This window comes from Dioscorea cayenensis, chromosome 16 (assembly GCF_009730915.1).
Source record: "Dioscorea cayenensis subsp. rotundata cultivar TDr96_F1 chromosome 16, TDr96_F1_v2_PseudoChromosome.rev07_lg8_w22 25.fasta, whole genome shotgun sequence".
NCBI classification, from domain to species: Eukaryota; Viridiplantae; Streptophyta; class Magnoliopsida; order Dioscoreales; family Dioscoreaceae; genus Dioscorea; species Dioscorea cayenensis.
Window position 1 is genome coordinate 10,326,519 of NC_052486.1, and position 22,563 is coordinate 10,349,081.

The following is a 22,563-nucleotide window of genomic DNA, read 5'->3' on the forward strand; positions in this document are numbered from 1 at the left end:
CATTGCCTTCTTTCCTTCATAATTGGTTTCACAACCCTACCTGCATAAAAGTAACATAAAAACACAAATATTAGTGTAAAAACCCTAGAAAAGTAATGCTCAACATAAGGAAATAATGCTTCGCATTCGTATCGCACAAGCACTTATCAGTATCCATAGCGTTGCATCTTTTTCGGCCAAATCCTTCTTTCGTTTTGCTTCTCCCGGTCGTCGAGCTTGATCGGCTAGACTCTTTTCTCTGCCCCCTGGCTTCTCACTTCGTTTTGTTCTTCCTCTGTACCATCGCTTGAATGAAGACACCTAATCGGCCCGACTTTCCCAAATGCCCACCATCGGCCCTTCTCCTTTCCGGGTCTTGATTTGTCACGTCATTTCAGTCGTAGTGGTCAATGTGGAAGAAAGAAATGAATGAATATCCTTTTTGGAAAATGTAGAATAATACACCTACCGAGATGAAAGCCAAAGGTGAGTATCGTAGGTGGACGTATCGAACCGAAATAAGATCTCATATTGACATCTTGATAGACGGATTTACCATAATAATAAAGAAAGTCAATGGTGACGGAGCAGTGGGAACAGCCGCTTCTTTCTTGCGGCGGACGCTTCCATTCACCAGCACAAACTACATACAAGTGCTCTCCGAACCGTGGTGGATAGTCACCCATCACACGGCTCTCAAACCCAACCTGTGGTAGATATCGGGCGACAAAGTAAAAGGGCTTGATCCTTTGCCCTATACTTTGAGATGCTCCTCCCCGCCGATCAAGCAACGACGCTGCTCTTAGCTGAACCCGATAATGTTCGGTTCGGATATCAGTTTGACCGGGTGGTCTTCCCTAACGTTCAGAGTTGTTCTGGTTTGAGAAAGGAGCACCGCCAAGTCCACTATGGGCGCCCTGAATGAATAAGAAATGGACAGCTGAGGTCAGGCTTGCATGAAACTTCTACCGATAATAAGCTAGATGTTGATTACACACCTGAGGTTGGTAATAGCTGAGGGACAATGCTTCCCTAACATAAATGGGCCTACCAGCAAAGCAACTGGTACTTAATCGGGGGGGCTGGTTTGGTTTTGTGAAAGGCCCCCGCTACAGGAACATGCGGTTGTTATTTGAAAGTCAAGGCCCCACCCCAGATGGACGCCCTCACACTATTGGCAAAATGGTTCGAAAGAAGAACGTATCACCAAAGCCCTTAACGGCCGGCCTGCCCCTTTTCTTTGGCCGCCGGCCACCTAGCTCGTTATTCTTTGAGATTTGGATAGAGTCTCGCTCCGGGGGAAGCATTGATTCTTTAGATCTAAAGAATCCATGCTCGCAAGCAAGCGTAGGGCAACACAGGACTCGATGGGGTGGGCGCGCCAAAGCAACCGGGGGCCTGGGAGGGTCGAGTACTCAAGTACTATATTCTTTCCACTAACTTGAACTGGCTGGCTGCATTTTGTAGCGCGCATACTCTGATTCTCTTCTACGAATCTACAACTCTCTTTACTGAGCGAGACTCTATCTATATCCCTAAAAGTTTCTTTTTTTTTTTTTTCTATTCTATGATTTAAATGACAGCTTCAACTAGGCTCTACTTTGGATAGGGTTTTCGGTCTTAATAAAAATAGGGTCAGGAGCACGTCAGAACGATAGCTGCAAGGTCTTATCCGAGAGTCCAATCTCTTTGTACTATGCTTTTGTGTCTTTGAATAAAAAAGAAAGGTGGTCGATTTAGGCTCCTTCCCTTCCACTACGTAGCTGCGCTATCAGGTACTACGAGCTCTCTGTCCCACGCATCTAACCAGCTCGCGTGGTTCACCGGTTCTACCGAAAACTCTCATTAGTTGAAGCGGAGCATAGTGCGGTGCCGAGCTAGAAAGGTCTCTTCTTTCGGTTTATTCACTGATCTGAAATGAAACTTAGCACTTGTTTTCTTAGGGCTAGGCGTTCGCAGAAACAGTCTATCCGAACTGAAGACGCACTCACTTCTCAGATCAGTAACGGCCGGCCTCTCCAGCGGAGCTGGGCGCCGGGGCCTTGGATGCGCTAGTGATCGGCACATTAGGAGAGTGCTTGCCCGGGTTTCTCGGCCTGGTATCCTGCACCTCGTGTTCATGATATCTACATTCAACTGTGCCCCGAAGACACGGTCGAAAGCACGCCCGCCCAGATGTTCGTCTTTTCACGACATGCCCCGGTCCCGGGTGTCTTCCTCTGGTCTTCTAGCGTTAGAAGAAGTCGTGTCCATCCCGGACATCCGCAACGTCCCTTCCAAGGCTTTTTATTTTTAAGAAATATGGGACAAAGATCGGGGAAAAAGACGGACCCGGGCCCATTCGGTGACTTTTGCGGTCGCCATCACTGAACCAACTTGGATCTGAATTACAATTCAGATCAAGTCATACCGAAATCGGATTTCCTTTTCATGCCATATGGCACTTAGACTTTACTTTATCCCCTTTTTCCCCTTTCCTTTTCCTTTATTTGTTCTCAAAGGTCTTCGTCTCCGTGTAAAAGCAAACTCTCCAAATTTATGACCAACCTTTCCTTCAGTGATTGATAAGTGCTTGAGTAGACATATTTTTATATATGTTTTACATGCATTGAGCATCATTTTTTTACTGTGGTTTATGTCTCATATTGTGTATTTGGTGTTCTTTTTATGCATATAGGTTGTGAATGCCTTGAAGAGTAAAAAGGAAGCAAAGATAGGCTATAAAAGACACAATGTTGGGAGTTCTTGTTCAATTCAAGGACCAAGACACGAGAGCGAGTTCATAAAGCGTGGAGATGTGTGCCAACTTCCAAGAAGATTCAAGTCAATTCACCATTTGGAAGGGCACAAAAGGCAGCCACATCTTCATATTCCTTCTCTTTGTGAAGATTGCAAGACCTCTCAAAGATACGTCGATGAAGAAAAAGTTTTATAGCCTACCACATGGGACGTGTGCCCGGACATGTGGCCTTAAGAAGAGTGTTCGGGATCGCGTTTTGTGAAAAATCTTGTAGTAATTTCACTGTAGCGATCTTGCAGCGTGAAATTCACGCGGCGTGGAAAATTCCTGCACGCGGGCGCGTGGAAAATCCACGCTGGCGCGTGGGGGCACGTGACAGGCGCGATCTAAGGCCTATAAATAGCCGTTTTGCCCTATTCTTTCTCATCTTTTTGTGCGGCTCTTGAGGGGTGAGGCGGCTAGGGGTTTGGAGAGGAGGTCTTTGCGGCTTTGGAGGCGCTTCGTCACCAACTTTGATCGATTCCTCCTCCGTCATAGCATCAAAGGAAGCCACCGGTGAACCTAGCTTCGAGTGGGTCCTTCAAGGCGTCGAAGCTCTCCATCAAGGCCATCGGTTCATATATAAGGGGGTTTATTTCTATGGTTTTTAATGTACTTTTCATTCATTGATGGTGTGTTTTTGTATGTTGCTCCATGGAGGGCTAAAAACCCTAGAGGGTATTTGGGCTTGTGAACCCTAGGATTCTCATCTTTTTGTGGATTTGCTTTTGTGTTTCTATTTAATCCGAGTTTGATTAAGTTTTAATCTTGTATTCTCATTGCTTGCTTGTTTAATTAATCCTTGTGGTTGATTGGTTTGCATGATTTGTTGCCTTGGTGGGAGAGAGATCTCCATTAGGGTTAGAACCTCAAGATTGAAGAGGGTTGAGAGGGTGAAATCATGAGATAGTGAAGTATCCCCTTTCCCCTCCGATTGGTGTATTCTATCTCCATTCCCTAAGCTCTATGCAACCATATTTGGTGGGAGGCGTGAGATTGCTCGATTTCTCCGCCCGGGACCTTGTAGGGGGTTAGGATCCTTCGCCGGGAATTAGGGTTGGATCAATCTTTAGGAATTGGATACACAATTTGGAATCCCTAGAGTGCTTTGCGGTCATATGTGGTGTGAGGTGTTGAGATTGAGCGATTTCTCCACGGGACCTCGTAGGGGACTAGTATCGGTGATCTAGAGATAGACCCGATTATGTTTGGATTTCCACGACTTAACTTACTCATCATAGAAACACTTTGCTTATCCGGTACCTAATACACGAATCCTAGGGGAGCAATGCCCGAATACCCCACTTTTCTTGATTGAGATTCTTCTTCCATTTTACCCTTGCATATTTCGTCTCCGGTGTTCATCTCTTCGCACATTAGATCACCACACTATTCCCATTATCATTAGGCTAGATAGCGAGAGAAGAAGTTAGTACTAGTAGCCCACTGTTCACTGTGGATTTCGACTACCCGACTCACGGGTATTTATTACTTTCGACACCCGTGCACTTGCGGTACACACGCATATTCGGACGTGTCAAGTTTTTTTGGCGCCGTTGCGGGGAATAGGATACTAGGAGCGCTAGGGACTTTGTTGCTCTAGCCACTTTATCCTTTTTCATTTTTATTTTTTTCTATTCCACACTTTCTTTTTCTTCCATCATTCTCATCGGTTTTTTTATTTTTGTTTTTCATCCATTTCACTTTATCTTCTTCCACCGTTCTATTTTTGTTTTTATTTTTGTCTTACTTACTTTTTCTTGCATGGAACTTGAATGATGATTAATCCAATTTTAAACTTATATTTTTCAGGTTGAAGCTCTCACTAGAAAAACTTGATCAATTTGTTAATGTTCATCAACATCACAATCCATATCGCATCAACTATCATCCAAATCAAAGGAGCTACCCAAATCTCTTGTGGGATATTGATGAACAACAATGGGAAGCACCTCAAGAAGAATTTCAGATGGATGAGAAGCTTGAAGATGATGTACTTCGGTTGGAAAAGAGTGTTACGAGATTTATTGAAGCCACCGATGCCCGTTTCCAAAAATATTGAGGCCACATTAAGTTGTCACGAGGGTCTCCATCAAAAAAACATTGAACATCAATTAGGAGAGATCTTGGACATGCTTGCTAAGGAAAAAAAGAAGAATTTGAACAAGCAAGGCAAGTATCTCCGGGACATGATGAGGCCATGAGCAACATTGAAGAAGTTGGGCAAATTGAGTACATTGATGTAGAAAATAAAAAAAGAAAGAAGTTGAATATCATTTTGAGATTTTTGGATTGTGTGAATGAAGATTGTGCTTGTGAGCGAGGAAAATTTTTCAAGGGGATTTGCTAGTCTCATGTTCCTCTCAAGTTGAAAAATACACAAGAAGAAGCAAACCCCAAGGTAATGGAACAAGCATCTTTCTCTTTGGGATTGATCAACTCTTACAATGCAAGAGAGAGGTTTTTGGGAAGGGAAGAAGATGTGGGTAGGAGATTGAAAGCCATCCAATGACCCACCTATGCTAAGCTTGGACAATTCCCAACCCAAATTGTTTCCTTGGAGGCCAAAAAGTAAGATGGTTGGACTCTCCAACAAATACTTCATCCCGGCAAGTTGACTCTTGGTTTTAAAGGAAGTAGCTATGCAATGTCTAGTCGGGAGGAACACACTCTTTTCAAGCCTCCATAAGGTAAGGAAGAGGTACGTCAAGCTTAGTGACGTAAAACAAAAGCGCTTCTTGGGAGGCAACCCAAGTTTTTTTAAATTGTTTTTCTAGTTTAGATTTTTCATTTCTGCGATAATAAATTCATGAGTGGGTGCTTTGATGAATTTTTTTGTTGGTGTTGAAGTTTTTCATGGAAAATTTTTGGTGATTTAAATTGATTTTTTCATGTATGTGGCATGGTTGAGGGTGTAATTCATGTTTATAGTTGAAGAATTAGTGTTAATTTGAAGTTTGGAACCTTGCGTGGGTATCTGCGAAATTTTTGCAGCTCACGCGGTCGTGTGGAATTTCCACACGGCCGTGTACAATACCCACGCGGGGGTGTGGAATTTCCACACCCCCATGTGGCTTATAAGATTATGAGGGGTCACTTTTTCATTATCTTTCACCACTTACACCCATCTTCTCCCACTTCTCCATCTTCAAGAATCTGAACTTTTGAGCACAAAAAAACTAATTTTTCTTCAACTCCTTGGAGATTTAAAAGTGTTTTTGCCGGCATTTGCATTAAGTTTCCTTCACCGATTTGCTCCGGTAAACTTCATTTTTCCCCTATCTTCTCTATGCCCTTATTTTTGCCAATCCATAGAGTTTTATTGGTTTTATAAGTGTTGTTTTTTTCATGGAAAATCTTGTAGAGACACTTTAGAATGTATGGATCGGAAATTTTTTTGGAGCGTTGGAGCCCAATCATGGCTTCTTGGCCATGGTTAGGCGCCCTGCACGAGTGCGTGGCGGCCCACACGCCCGCTGGGCGAGGGGCCGGCCCCACGCCCGCGTGGGCGGGGCCGGCCGTTCGCTGCGCTCACGCTGGTCTCGTGGCCACCATGGCGCTCGCGTGGGATGGCGACCGTCCGTATGCGTCGATAAACGCCTAAATGTATGTATTTTTATATGTATTAATCGTGTATTATTTGTGAACATGTTAACGAATTGATGCCCGTTTTATGTCTAAATTGGTTATTTCGGTGTTGCGGGTCTTAAATGAGTCAAACAATGCTCAAAAAAATGCAAATCGGATGAATTTGACATCAAAAAGCGGCATTTTTGGGGTCCCGTGCATAGCGACAGCTATGGCGACACGTAGCGGTCGTTGTTCTTCTCTGCGGCCATTTTGGGTCGGGAGTTTTCACGGGCTCCATGCGCCCGCATGGATGCCCGTGAGGTTCTTCGGGAATTCTCAAGTCTCGCATGCTGTAGCAAAAAAACATGTAGAAAAAAATTCATGTAGCGAAAAATCACTGTAGTCGAGCATCTGTAGCACCGGCAGGTTTTTGGGCATTTGGCTGTGAGCTTCACGGGCTCCATGCGCCCGCATGGAGCCCGCATGGACTGACGGGGTATATAAGAAACTGATTTCTTCTAGGGCAAGGAGAGGAGTTTTTGGAGGGTTCTTCAAGCCGATTTTCACCAATCTTTGAGAGGCAAGATTACATGTTTTGGAGAAGGGAAATCTAAGGGAGAAGCTCGGATTTGGCTAGATCTTCATCGATCTCTTCTTTGGGAGTTTGTAGACGACGAGGGAAGCCGCCCCCATTGCGGCGTCCGTGGAAGCCTTTCCACCTAGCTTGGCTTGTCTTCCTTCTTCCATTGTTTGAGGGAGTTTTTATTATGCCTTTTGTAGTTGTTTGCATGGATTTGTTGCTTGGATTTGTTTGTATGGACGAGTAGACCCCAAGGTCACGGATGCTTGGGTGAACCTTGGGGTGAACTATATATTTGGATGATTTAAGTTTGTTTATTGCAATTGTTGTGTTTTGAGATTCATTCTTGGTGCATTTGATGTGTTGCTTACATGAGAACTCCGTAAACCAAGCTGTTAGGTTGTACTTGGTAGCGTGACCATCGCCCTTGTACTAGACACACCAAGTTTGGAAGGGATTCATGTACGAATCGCCGTGACCATCGGGTATTCGTGCACCCTCCACCATTAGGGGCTAGACCGAGTTGTGTTCCGGCTCTAATTAGGGATTTCCCCACTTGTTAATGCAATCGTATGAGGATTTGATCGGAAGAAATTTGCGTGTCAATACTTATACCGGATTAGGGGTCAATGGCGTGACCATCGGGTTGACCTAATCTAGGAAATCTCTAGGTCCAAACCTTCAATTGCATGACATTCTTAGCATCCTGTGCACTTTAGTAGCCCCTAGGGAATCCGCATCCGTGACCGTTCCTTTCCCCGATTTTTATACCCCTCTCCGTATTTTTAGTCTCCACTTGTAGTTATCTTATTTCAAATTAATAGATTAGAGAAACCTTTCGAATCATCGGCTAGACATTAGCGAAGAGGAAGTAAGGGTAGATCCTTGGGCCCGGGGAATACGACCCTCTCGTGCTTGCACGAGAGGTATTATGACGACTCCGTGCACTTGCGGAACACTCATCAAGTTTTTGGGCGCCGTTCTGAGGGACCCACAAGGAATACTCGGAAAACTTAGAGTTTATTGATTTAGCCATTTTTTCTTTTTATTTTTGTTCATCGCTTCTTTTTTTGTACATATATCTCCATTCATTTAAAATTACTCTCCACTTTAAATATTTCTCTTTGTCGATACCTCCTAGTTATTCATTATCTACTATCATTAATGGATGCGACTAGCGGTTGGAGTGGTGCCTCTTATTTGCAAATCCCATGTTCGGATTTGCCACTTGAATCTCTAACGAATTTGAACTAGAAGGAATGATGAGTTCACACATTTTTTTGACATTTGGAGACGGATGAGCGTTACAATGTGACCGGAGCTGTACCACTTTGGGGAGAGCATGATGTGCAAGACCTATTCACGCATTATCTGGAATCCGATAGTGTGTTGCCAGTAGCTGAGCTTATTCCGCCTAATCTTTCCCCCATCCCTATTCATGAGAAAGTGAGGAACAATTCTGATGCCTTTGGCATACCAGTTCATCAAATTGATGAGGAAATTGATTTTTCATCGGGAAGTAGCTCAGGATCATCCGAATGTGAGATTCATGCTATGGAAGAGTGCGTGGATAGTAGCAGCTCCACGGAAGACGAGAGTAGAGGATTCGAGGATATTGATCTTGGGAAGTTTGGGAGACTAAAATCATCAATCGAGGAACCGCCGGAACTAGAACTGAAGCCGCTACCCAAACACCTGGAGTATGCATTTCTCGCTGAAGGGTCAAAGCTTCCAATTATCATCGCCTCCGACCGACCCCTAAACAAAAAAATCCGACCTTACGAGTGTACTGAAAGAAGTATAAAAAGCAATTGCGTGGAAGATCTCGAGACATTAAGGGAATTAGCCCTTCTTTACGTACACATAAGATTCTTATGGATGATACTCATAGGCCAACGGCTATACCCCAGAGAAGGCTTAATCCTAATATGAAAGAAGTAGTGCGCGGTGAGGTGATCAAACTTCTTGATGCAGGCATCATTTACCCTATCTCTGACAGTGAGTGGGTAAGCCACATGCTGGGTAGTGCCAAAGAAAGGGGGAATGACAGTTGTCACTAATGAAAAGAATGAATTAGTCCCCACTAGAACGGTCACAGGTTGGCGCGTATGCATCGACTACAGAAAACTCAATGATGCTACTAGAAAAGATCACTTCCCTCTACCTTTCATCGACCAAATGCTCGAACGACTAGCAGGGCACTCATATTACTGTTTCTTGGATGGCCTCTCCGGATATTTTCAAATTCCCATTGCCCCAGAAGACCAGGAGAAGACAACTTTTACATGCCCTTATGGTACTTTCGCTTATCGCCGTATGCCCTTTGGATTATGCAACGCACCAGCCACTTTCCAGCGATGCATGATAGCTATATTTGACGATTTGGTGGAAGATATCATGGAGGTCTTCATGGATGATTTCTCGGTTTTTGGTAATTCTTTCGACCAATGCCTCAAAAATCTAGAGCAGGTCTTAGCCAGATGTGAGGAAACTAACATGGTTCTCAGCTGGGAAAAGTGTCACTTTCATGGTCAAGGAAGGCATTGTCTTTGGGTCATAAGATATCACAACAAGGAATTGAGGTGGACAAAGGCGAAGGTCTCCACTATCGAGCAGTTGCCTCCCCAACCCGGTGAAGGCCATTCGGAGTTTTTTGGGCCATGCAGGTTTTTACAGAAGATTCGTCAAGGATTTTTCCTTAATTGCCAGACCACTTACAAAGCTCCTTGAGAAGGACGCGGCCTTTGAGTTCAGTGATGAGTGTATGGCCGCTTTCCCTTACCCTCAAGAAAAAAACTTGTTGAGGCCCCGATCATCGTGTCCCCACGATTGGAATTTACCTTTTTGAACTCATGTGCGATGCTAGCGACTTCGCGATGAGGGGCGATTCTTGGGCGCGCCGAGGGGTCATTTTCACCCTATATACTACATAAGCAAGACATTGAATGGTGCTCGGGAAAATTACACTACCAGCGAGAAAGAAATGCTTGCTGTGGTTTTTGCATTTGACAAGTTTCGTTCATATTTGGTGCTATCGAAGGTGATAGTATTCACCGATCATTCCGCTCTGAAATATTTGTTGAGTAAGCAGGATGCAAAACCTCGATACGATCCGGTGGGTACTCTTGCTTGAGATTCGATTTAGAGATAAAGGATAAGCGGGGGGCCGAAAACCTAGCCGCCGACCACTTATCTCGTCTTGTGACCCCATCGGAGGCACCAGCGAAAGGATGGAGATAAATGATGGTTTTCCGATGAGCGGTTGTTTAGTGTCCGGGTCTTTGTAAGAAGAAGAAACTCCAGTGGTTCGTCGATTATGCAAACTTTCTTCTGCTTAGGGGACGGCGTCTGTTGGAGCTAACTTATCAACAAAAGAAAAAAAGTTCTACTACGATCTGAAATACTACTTTTGGGAAGATCCTTATTTGTTTAGAACTTGCGTGTCGGTGTGGTGAGGAGGTGCGTATCTCATTCGAGGAAGGGTATTCTATCTTGGAGCATTGTCATGCCGGTCCCACTGGGGGACATTACAGTGCCAACCGGACAACCAGGAAAATTCTAGATGCGGGATTTTATTGGCCTTCCATTTTTCAAGGCGCTACGAAGTTTGTTCAACGCTGCGATAGGTGCCAGCAGATTTGGGAATATTTCAAGGAGAGATGAGATGCCGCAATCCTGGACCCAAGCTTGTGAAGTGTTTGATGTGTGGGGAATTGATTTCATGGGACCTTTCCTAGTTCCCGTGGTGATCGAGTTCATTTTGAGTTCTTGTGGATTATGTCTCTAAATGGATGGAAGCACAGGCGTTCCCCACAAGTGATGCACAGTGGTAGTAAAATTTTTTTGAAAAAAAGCTATTCTCAGGTTTGGTACACGAGAGCGATCATCGTGATCGGGGGACTCATTTTTTTGTAATTCGCAATTTGCAAACACCTTGAAGCGATATGGAGTATCACACGGGGTTTGCAACTCCATATCACCCTCAAACTAGTGGGCAAGTTGAAGTCTCTAACATGAATTGAAGCGAATTTTTGGAGAAATCGTGAGTCGGCACGGGGAAGGATTAGACGAGATCATTTGGATGATGCCCTTTGGGCATATCGGACGACGTATAAGACACCCCTTGGAGCAACCCCTTATAGAGTTTGGTCTACGGGAAAGCTTGCCATTTACCCGTTGAATTGGAACATAAAAGCGTCTTGGGCTATTAAACAAATAAATTTTTGACCCTCATCTAATCGGCCATAAGAGGAAGTTCCAACTAAGCGAATTGGATGAATGGCGCACTATGGCATATGACAATTCCTTGTTGTACAAGAAAAAGGATTAAGGAGTATCATGACCGACACATCAAACAAGGTAAGCACTTCAAGGAAGGGGACCAAGTTCTCCTCTTCAATTCAAGGTTACGACTCTTCCGGGGAAGTTAAAATCTAGGTAGCGCGTGCCCTTCACGAGTTTCTCAAGTCTTTCCCCCATGGCGCCATCGAGATAACTCATCCGGAGAAAGGCACATTTAAGGTTAACGGTCACCGATTGAAGCCATACCTATCTTGGAACACTTCTCAAGGACTTGGAGGTAAGTCCCCATCATTTGATCCACCACGAGGTAGTAAGTATGAAGGTACGTCGAGCTAATGGCGTTAAACAAAAGCGCTTCTTGGGAGGCAACCCAAGTTTTTTTAAATTCATTGTCTTTAAATTTTTACGTATTTCTTTTAGTTTCTTAGTTGTGATTGAATGCATATGCTCGTGAGGTTCTCATATTTTTGTTGTCGTGCTCAACTCATGCTTAGGCTTTCTTGTGTAGCTCTGGACTTGAATTAGTATCATTTAGTTGTTTTTTTCATCGTTATTTCGGCGTTCATGAGGTTGTAATTCGTATTTTTATTGAGTTTGCAAGAGGAACCATGCCAATTTTTCAATTTTTCGAGTCCATCACGGGCTGTATACGGCCCGTATGGGCGCTGTAGCATGTTCAGGGGCGCTTGTAGCCCCTCCCTTGCGGCCCGCATGGAACCCCTCGCGGGGTACTTGCTTGCGCGTGGGCTGAGAGGCTCACGCAGGCGCCATGCGCCCGCATGGGCGCCCGTGAGGCTCTCGGCCTCACTGCCTGCGCGGGCTGGGGGGCTCCACGGGCGCCATGCGCCCGCATGGGCGCCCGTGAGACCCCAGTGGGTTTTTCCTAGCCCATGCAGGGCGCCATGCGCCCGCATGGATGCTCCCGCATGGGCTGGGCGGCCCATTAAAGGGAGCTTTGTCCCCCTTCCTCTCTTCTCCTTCATCTCCTCTTGTTTTCCTCTCATCTCTCCTTCACTCTACTTCATTTCTCCACCATTTTTTTCTAGTTTTTTTCTTCTCTAATCACCTCTCCCTCCATCTTGTAAACTTGCTCTTGGGTTTTAATCGAAGTTTTTATCAACTTTTTCGCCGGATCTCATCACCTCAAGCCTCCATGCTCTAATTCTAGGTTTTTGCTTCAAACTTGGGTTTCATTGTGTTTTTCATTGTATTTTTTTATGCTTGAATGATATATTTGGTTGTTATGATGTGGTGGTTGCCCAATTCTTTGAGTTTTTTTCCTTCATTTTGTAAATTTTTGGGAAGCTTGATGTGTAGGAGAAACTCTTGCAAAAATTTTTCATGAGATCTTGTAGCAATGGCTGAAATTTTCATTCTTTACATTAAAATTGTTGTGCTTTCAATTTTTCCCTTAATTCCATGATGATATAGTTATCTCCTATGATTGTATTCATAATAATATTGGTTTGATCACTTGTCTTTTGTGGTATGGGTATGCCGATCAAGCGAGGTTTTTATGAAAAGCGGTCCGCGACACGATGCGGCATCACGTGAGGGTGCCATCCTTTGCCTTACCACAACATAGGGGACTTCTCACCGATTGTTGCCTCTTCTCCTTTGCCCTTTGCTAGCATTGACTGCACTTTCATCGAACACTCTTCATCAAACAAATGGGGCGATCTCTTTACCCTTCCCTTTTTCATGCTTTATTTAATTTTTTTATGAATTCTCCACCATGTTACTGGCGATTGAGTGTACATTGAGGGCAATGTCACGATTCTAGGTGATGGGGATGGGTTGTTGCATGCTTACTTCACCGATGATAGCTATGATATTTTGTTAGGAACCTCCGGCTTGAATGAATGATAGTAATGAGTTGTAAGGTTATTTGTGCTATAAAGGAAGTCGTGTTTTTCTTTCTAGTGCTTTCTTCACGACTTTTGACACGGTGTTTCTACCCGTTTGACCTCGCTAACCTTGCTTTGATTTAAAAGTGTTAGAATGGTAAATTCATCCCTCAATGGTCTTTTTAAGAGCTTTTTGGTTCTTTTGTTCATTTTGCTTTATCCCTTAGTGAAGTTTTGCATGAAGGTGCTCAGGAGACATGTATATATTTGTTATCTTTAAAATGAGTCTATGTCGGTATTCCTCTGCTAATTTAGCTACGAATCGTCTATGTAGAGCTGTAATCAAGTAGGTTGGGTGGCTCTTGTGCCCTAATCGGCATGTGCATTCTTTCGAAAGATTATAAAATATTTTTGTGCGGTCTACGTTAGCGGACTCGAAGAAAAAGAAAAAGAGAAGAGAAATGATGAAAAAACAAAGAAAGAGAAGTTTTTGTTCTCCTGGACTCAATCATGCATTCACTTAGATACTAAAGTGTTGAATGTGGACCGAAGGACTCTTGACCTACTATTGAGGGTGTCTTTAACATTTCTAACACGGTAGTCATTGAATGTGGTGTGAATGGGGAGGCGAGGGACGAAGCATACACACACTCAGCTGGGAAAGCACTCTAAAGGAATCATGACTATCTCTCTTGAGTCGGTTGTTGTACAACTCATTTTCTTGAATTCATTTTCAAGCTGTACTGTGGGGTTCTTCACTATTTGAGCTTGAGGTTGTACATTTTAGCCGTTTATCATTTTGCCCTTATTCTTTCATGTGTGTTTGCTTGGGGACAAGCAAAGCGCTTAGGTAATGAGGGATATTTGATAAAGCGCCTAAATGTATGTATTTTTATATGTATTAATCGTGTATTATTTGTGAACATGTTAACGAATTGATGCCCGTTTTATGTCTAAATTGGTTATTTCGAGTGTTGCAGGTCTTAAATAGAGTCAAACAATGCTCAAAAATGCAAATCGGATGAATTTGACATCAAAAAGCGGCATTTTTGGGGTCCCGATGCTATGTAGCGACCTTTGTGGCGACAACATGGCGGTCGTTGTTCTTCTCTGCTGACCATTTGGTGGGAGTTCCACGGGCTCCATGCGCCCGCATGGATGCCCGTGAGGGTTTCTTCGGGAATTCTCAAGTCTCGATGCTTTGTAGCAAAAAACATGTAGAAAAAAATTACTGTAGCGAAAAATCATGGCTGAGCACCTGTAGCACGGCGGGGTTTTTGGGCATTTGGTAGCATGAGCTTCACGGGCTCCATGCGCCCGCATGGAGCCCGCGTGAGACTGACGGGGTATATAAGAAAGCTGATTTCTTCTAGGGCAAGGAGAGGAGTTTTTGGAGGGTTCTTCAAGCCGATTTTTCACCAATCTTTGAGAGGCAAGATTACATGTTTTTGGAGAAGGGAAATCTAAGGGAGAAGCTTCGGATTTGGCTAGATCTTCATCGATCTCTTCTTTGGGAGTTTGTGAGCGGCGAGGGAAGCCGCCCCCATTGCGGGCGTCCGTGGGAAAGCCTTTCCACCTAGCTTGGCTTGTCTTCCTTCTTCCATTGTTTGAGGGAGTTTTTATTATGCCTTTTGTAGTTGTTTGCATGGATTTGTTGCTTGGATTTGTTTGTATGGACGAGTAGACCCCAAGGTCACCCGGATGCTGAGTGAACCTTGGGGGTGAACTAGTATTTGGATGATTTAAGTTTGTTTATTGCAATTGTTGTGTTTTGAGATTCATTCTTGGTGCATTTGATGTGTTGCTTACATGAGAACTCTGTAAAACCAAGCTGTTAGGTTAGTACTTGGTAGCGTGACCATCGCCCTTGTACTAGACACACCAAGTTTGGAAGGGATTCATGTACGAATACGCCGTGACCATCGGGTGATACATGCCCCCTCCACCATTAGGGCTAGACCGAGGTTGTGTTCCGGCTCTAATTAGGGGATTTCCCCACTTGTTAATGCAATCGTGTGAGGATTTGATCGGAAGAAATTACGTGTCAATACTTATACGGATTAGGGGTCAATGGCCGTGACCATCGGGTTGACCTAATCTAGGAAATCTCTAGGTCCAAACCTTCAATTGCATGACATTCTTAGCATCACGTGCACTTTAGTAGCCCCTAGGGAATCCGCATCCGTGACCGTTCCTTTCCCACGATTTTTATACCCCTCTCCAGTATTTTTAGTCTCCACTTGTAGTTATCTTATTCAAATTAATAGATTAGAGAAACCTTTTCGAATGCATCGGCTAGACATTAGCGAAGAGGAAGTAAGGGTAGATCCTTGGGCCGGGGAATCGACCCTCTCGTGCTTGCAGAGAGGTATTACTAACGACTCCGTGCACTTGCGGAACACTCATCATGCGCCCAGCGTAGCGCGACTCACGCACCCGTGTGGGGCTGGCCGACTCGGCCGGCGCCAGCAGCGTGCGCAGCCAGCCCAGCTGCCCGGCGTGGCGCCCGGCCGAGACCGAGCAGCCCACGCGGGCGCGTGGCTTCCCCTACGCCCGGCGTGGGGTCGGAAAAAGTACCCAATAAGGCCGAGAAAAGTGCTTGGCTTGCCCTCCACGCCCAGCGTGGAGCCACAGTACTCATCAAATTCATGCTTAGCCCGACTTCTTTTTGAAGCTTTATTTGCGGGTATGACACCAAGGACCGAAAAAAACTTGTTCGAAATGCTTGAATTTCATACGGTTAACCTTGGATGAGAATATTATTTTTGGCACACCGGCAACACCGAAGGCGAGCGTTGATGCTTGAGGCGTCCCACTCATGATTCTTTAGTTTTTCTTTACTTTTTGTTTTCATTTTATAGTTTTTTTCTTTATTTTTATTTTTATTTATTTTTTTGTTTTGTTTTTAGACTTTAGTTAACTTTGTGTTTTTTGTTTTTGTTTGTGCGAGTTTGTGCTTCATGTGTTTACCTATAAAAACTCGTACATCTTTTTCTTTTTGTTGAGCTTCATTTGAACCCCTTATATACGTGCGAGATGGCCTTGAGAGTGATGTTTGATGGTGTTTTTAGTCATAGAACACGATCATGTGCGTTGTCGCATGGTTGTGTGAGCTTCACAACCCTATACAACACGCCCCTTGAGTTGGACTTCACCAAACGTTTAATGAGGAATTTAGGGGAGTATTGTTTTTAATTGCATTCCCGCACACATTATGCTTCTATTGATGCTATTTTTATTGTGCTTACATGTGTACATTGAGGACAATGTACATCTTAAGTGTGGGGGAGGGTTCACCTTATACATGACTTTATACTTGTGTTTTTCATGAGCATGCTCTTTGTTGCCAATGAAGGTTCACCTTAGGGTTAAGAGTTTAATTCTTAGTTTTTTTGGAGGTTGTAAACATTGGATTTTTATCATGCTCTAGTTTTTCATCCAATTTTTCTTGAATATTTTTTTGTCCGATTTGCTCTTTGTGCACTTTTTCTCACTCATTAGACCTATGAAGACTCTAGTTCATTTATGTTTGGGACTTTAGTGTGCTAGTTTTTATTTGATATAAAAATATAAATAATAAAAAAAATAAAGAAAAAAATTTGGAAATTGTTTGTTGTTTGTACATAGGGGTGTGGAAAAGAGCTACCACTCATGATGTATGTAGCTACTCTCATAAGTCGGATACTTGTTATGCCCTAATGAGAGAAAGAGCTATCTCATGGGATGTGTGAAAGCTACCACCCTTGGTAGAAAGAGCTACCACCTCGAAAGTGTGAAAGCCACCCGGGAGGCATCTTGGGAAAGGGCTACCTTAGAGGATTGTGTGAAGCTACTACCTATTCTTTTTTTGTTCATAAATAAGTCCCGTTTTAATAAGAACTTGGTAGTGGACATAGTGTTGACATGAGTTGAGTTTTTTCACACACACACGCATTCGGATTTTTATCATATTCATTTTTGATTGGATTGTTTGCTAGAGCATTGATTGCTTTTGTCTAGTGTTTGATTCTCTCCATGACTGTAGAATTTTTATTCTTGTACTCATTTGGTGAACCTAAGGCCAAGCACTTCTCTTTTTCTTTCCATAGGTATAATGTTTAATTTTTGCTTGAGGACAAGCAAAGACTTAAGTGTGGGGGAGTTTGATAAGTGCTTGAGTAGACATATTTTTTTATATGTTTTTACATGCATTGAGCATCATTTTTTTACTGTGGTTTATGTCTCATATTGTGTATTTGGTGTTCTTTTTATGCATATAGGTTGTGAATGCCTTGAAGAGTAAAAAGGAAGCAAAGATAGGCTATAAAGACACAATGTTGGGAGTTCTTGTTCAATTCAAGGACCAAGACACGAGAGCGAGTTCATAAGCGTGGAGATGTGTGCCAACTTCCAAGAAGATTCAAGTCAATTCACCATTTGGAAGGGCACAAAAGGCAGCCCACATCTTCATATTCCTTCTCTTTGTGAAGATTGCAAGACCTCTCAAAGATACGTCGATGAAGAAAAAGTTTTTATAGCCTACCACATGGGCGTGTGCCCGGACATGTGGCCTTAAGAAGAGTGTTCGGGATCGCGTTTTTGTGAAAAATACTGTAGCAATTTCACTGTAGCGATGCGATCTTGCACGCGTGGAAATTCCAGCGCGCGTGAAATTCTGCGCCGCAGCGTGGAAAAATCCCTGCAGGCGCGTGAGGGGCACGTGACGGACGCGATCTAAGGCCTATAAATAGCCGTTTTGCCCTATTCTTTCTCATCTTTTTGTGCGGCTCTTGAGGGGTGAGGCGGCTAGGGGTTTGGAGAGGAGGTCTTTGCGGCTTTGGAGGCGCTTCGTCACCAACTTTGATCGATTCCTCCTCCGTCATAGCATCAAGGAAGCCACCGGTGAACCTAGCTTCGGAGTGGGTCCTTCAAGGCGTCGAAGCTCTCCATCAAGGCCATCGAGTTCATATATAAGGGGTTTATTTCTATGGTTTTAATGTACTTTCATTCATTGATGGTGTGTTTTTGTATGTTGCTCCATGGAGGGCTAAAACCCTAGAGGGTATTTGGGCTTGTGAACCCTAGGATTCTCATCTTTTTGTGGATTTGCTTTGTGTTTCTATTTAATCCGAGTTTGATTAAGTTTTAATCTTGTATTCTCATTGCTTGCTTGTTTAATTAATCCTTGTGGTTGATTTGGATTTGCATGATTTGTTGCCTTGGTGGGAGAGAGATCTCCATTAGGGTTAGAACCTCAAGATTGAAGAGGGTTGAGAGGGTGAAATCATGAGATAGTGAAGTATCCCCTTTCCCCTCCGATTGGTGTATTCTATCTCCCATTCCCTAAGCTCTATGCAACCATATTTGGTGTGAGGCGTGAGATTGCTCGATTTCTCCGCCCGGGACCTTGTAGGGGGTTAGGATCCTTCGCCGGGAATTAGGGTTGGATCAATCTTTAGGAATTGGATACACAATTTGGAATCCCTAGAGTGCTTTGCGGTCATATGTGGTGTGAGGTGTTGAGATTGAGCGATTTCTCCACCGGGACCTCGTGAGGGGACTAGTATCGGTGATCTAGAGATAGACCCGATTATGTTTGGATTTCCACGACTTAACTTACTCATCATAGAAACACTTTGCTTATCCGAGTACCTAATACCGAATCCTAGGGGAGCAATGCCCGAATACCCCACTTTTACTTGATTGAGATTCTTCTTCCATTTTACCCTTGCATATTTCGTCTCCGGTGTTCATCTCTTCGCACATTAGATCACCACACTATTCCCATTATCATTAGGCTAGATAGCGAGAGAAGAAGTTAGTACTAGTAGCCCTGTTCCCTGTGGATTCGACTACCCGACTCACCGGGTATTTATTACTTCGACACCCGTCAGTGATCTTACAATGAAGATGAGTTTTTCCATTGTAAATGAGTACGGAGCAATCATTGAATTCTGTCGAAAAAGACTTTCTTTGTTCTTCTTCATTCTAAACAGGAAAGCATCAACAAAACTTCCCTTCCATATAGATCGTCGTGGCATGAACTAAATTCTGCCTTTCCCCACCCCAACTACTCCCCAAAATCCTACTTTGGTGGGCTTCCCCCAAGGTGACACCGAAGGTCTACCTCCCCTCCTCCATGAGGATGATCCACTGGATTCATTGCAACACCACGAACAATGGGGCGTCTGCCTAACCACCGGCTTTGTCCTGCTTTTCTAAGCTTACGTGCACCATGGTTGGGATTGGAAACTATACCAATAGTAGCTCGGCATCGGGGAATCTATGAGTTTTTTTCAAGACCCGAAGGTAGCCGCACAAGACATTGTGGGGCTGGCTCCTTAATTATTTTTGCATAAGTTCCTGCGGCTCGAGCCAGCTTTTGCGCCTTGACCTGGATGACATTCAATATCATGTACCCATGTTCCCCATACGTATATTAGCTAATGGTATGCAATTTCCTACTTGAGAATTTAGATCAAGTATCTCGTATCTATAAGCAGGGGGGCGTGGCCAAGAAGCAGCCAGCTGACTGCCCCCTTCAACCCGACCTTTATTCGCTGTGCGAACAAGGTCTTGGAACCGAAAGGTATGTATGGGCATTCTGGGCGGGTCGCAAGAAGCCGCTTTTAGAAGGTTTGGACCAATCGCAATTCATCACCATTTTACCCGCTTCCAATTGATGACTGGCTAATATATAAGTGTTGACCTAAGCCCCTGTGCAGTGGCTCGGCTCCCGAACCATACGTGAGCTGCCTCGTACGGCTCTTCCTAAGAAGGTCGAAGCCCCCTCTATCAAACTTTTTTTGAAAAAAAGCCTTCGCCCTCCTATTCAACGGGGCTATTAGAGAAGCAGCTTCGTTCCTGGACTTCTTTGCTTTTCTTTTTTTTTAGGGCTTCGTTTCTGATACCGGCTTAGTTACGAGCTAACTTTCGCTGACTTCTTTGTAGTCTCGGTGAATACTTTAAAAACTCCGTTCCTTAGCCTCCACAGCTGACGTGACTCCGTACCGACCCCTTTCCCTTTGTAGACGGATAAGTGACTCTGTAACCTTAGCTTTTTCTCCTTTGTAGAACAGCTAAGCCAGTTCATAGTTTCACTTACCTAAAAACCCTAATCTGTTATTCCATAACCTTAGCCGAGCCGAGGCTAAGTGACTTCGTAACCTTAACGTACTTTTGTTTTCGTACTTTTTCCCATCAGGTCTAACCTTTGCCGGGCTTTCGTCCCTTCGCCTATAGGCGGCCGGCAACTTCGCTATCGCTCATTACTTGGTATAGAGATCTCCCCGTGTAGTGTAGTGGTCGGCCTTCCCACCGGAATGCCTCCTTCCTTATAAGCCCTTGACTACAATAACAGGGGGCTGTTTCACCTTTGCTTTTTGAAACTTAGCGACTTATATATATTTCTTTTTTTTATATTTAATAAAGAAAAACGAAAGACTATTGTAAATGTAAAGGCGAACGGGGCTCCCAGGCCGGGACGTCTGGCAGAATGCTTGGCCTCCTGCGCTTCCAGCGAGACCCGAAGGGTGAGCTTCTGGCGGTTAGCTTAACGTCAGTAGGCATTCTGGGCTGGAAGGAGGCAAGCAAATGAAGGGAGGCATGGAGGGCCGACTACAAGAAGCAAAGCTTTGTAAACTCGACAAGTCGCTTATAGAATGCCGACTACTTCATGAAGTTTCATAAGGGGGGGAAGCGAAGCTTAGCGAGGCCGACCACGTAATAAGCCGCTGGCGGAGAAAGCTCGAAGAGCTTCCCTTCATTCGTTGCTAAGCCAAGGTCCCAGGTCTCCGAGTCAGCCCGGGCTTTTTCGAAGAATCCTGCACCCATGGGCATACGGCCTTGCAGGCCTTTCCCTTTCCGCCGGAGCTTTCATGGGTGTTGCCCTCGTTCCCCAATCAGATTTTGGATGTGAGCTATACTCCGCGAGGAGCCACACGGGCGTATGGCCTTTTGCCTTGCCATTTGACCTCTATTCCCGCGTGAGACGGAATGCTCGAGTGACAACCTCTCAATTGTCACCGCCTGGCCTCTTTTGCTACCACGGTAGCACCTAGTGTTGTCAGCACCAATCGTGTTCGAGCAACGAAGCTTACACTCATTCACATTGGTTCATCCTGCTATGCCCCGGGCTTTTTGCTCTTCTAAGAACAATGGTGGCCGGCCATTCGTTAAGGCCCTTGAATCCGCTGGACATCTCAGCGGCAGGATTGGATACCCACATCAGATCGAAGTTCAATTTTTTAGCCTCCCTCAAAGGAGAGCTGTTTCTAGGTGGGTCGCTTCGCGAAAGACATTCTTTGGGACCAACGGGTCACACGACAGGTGCACGATTTACTTTGCACGCTCCATCCTTCGGCCCTTCACCTATAGGCTTAGCAGGCAAGCTACCTTGATCCGCCTTCGGCTTCGATTCGTTATGCTCCGCAGCTCCAACAAGCCCTAAAGTTTCTTGCTGCCTCAAACTTTGGCAAGAAAGCGCTACTTTACGTTTGATCCTATGTGCCCAGAGAACGCAATGCGTTCTCCACTTTCAGTTCTCGCAAAAAGAAAACGTCTTTTTTCCGATGAGTTTCTCTCTCATTCGAGGAGCTAAGAAAGCGGGCTTTGCCCCAGCTACCGCTATCCTTGGGAAAACCAAAGAGCTACCGAAGGAAAGGGATGTAGTCTCTCCCTTGGCTAAGGGAGAGGACAGAGCAGAGAGAAAAACGTCCTTCGCGCAAGTTTGTTTGCTTCCTGCCCAAGCTTGGCTCTTCGACCAAGGAGGCATTCTGGTAGGAAAGGCCGACCACTACATAAAAGCGTAAGCAAGCACTTGGCTTGGGAGCAAGCTACCTTTCTTTGATCCACTTTCCCGGGCAGGGGAAGAGAGCGAAAAAAATGGCAAAAGATGGTGGCCGTGGTAGGTTCGAGGATCTTACGCGGCGGAGCGAACTCTTCTATCGTGTTGCATTTCCTCTGGCGGCGTAGCAGCACCCCCTCGATCCATCGTACTAGAGCGATCCGAGAAGAACGATTAGGGTCATATTCGGTCCTTTCTACAATGCCAATAGACGAAGTGCTTCGTTTCAGGTCCATTTTTCGCTGCAATCGCTTCGATCCATCCCCTCGGTGAAAAAAACGAGTAGTACGCCCGGAGGAATTCCTCCCTGCAAACTTCCCCGTACTCAAAGTGAAATGTCTAAGTGCTCTCCCCTTTAAGCTTTGTCTCATTCTCTCCCTCATCATCATTAGATTCTGCCCCTACTTCAATGAAAGCTCCTCCTCCTTATCCTCAAAGATCGTCGTTGGTCCTTTATCATCTCTTTCTTTGGTCATTGATTGTTTAGAAAGCCATGCCTGCGAGAAACAGGGCCCCCTCTTTGACATCAAATCTTGTCATCCGGGCGGGTAGCTTCCGATCCGGGTGCTCAACTTTAGAAGTGGCACCTTTTTGAATAAAAATAAGTAGGCGAGATCTATGACTCGCCTTTCGAGATCTAAGCGGAGCAACTCCCGCTTCACACGAGACCCCCTAGGATCAC

At 44.7% G+C, this 22,563-nt stretch overlaps 1 pseudogene; it reads right to left on the reverse strand.

Annotated features, from left to right (window-relative positions):
• Positions 1–19,080: 19,080 nt before the first annotated feature.
• LOC120278901 lies at positions 19,081–22,252 on the reverse strand (annotated as a pseudogene).
• Positions 22,253–22,563: the final 311 nt, after the last annotated feature.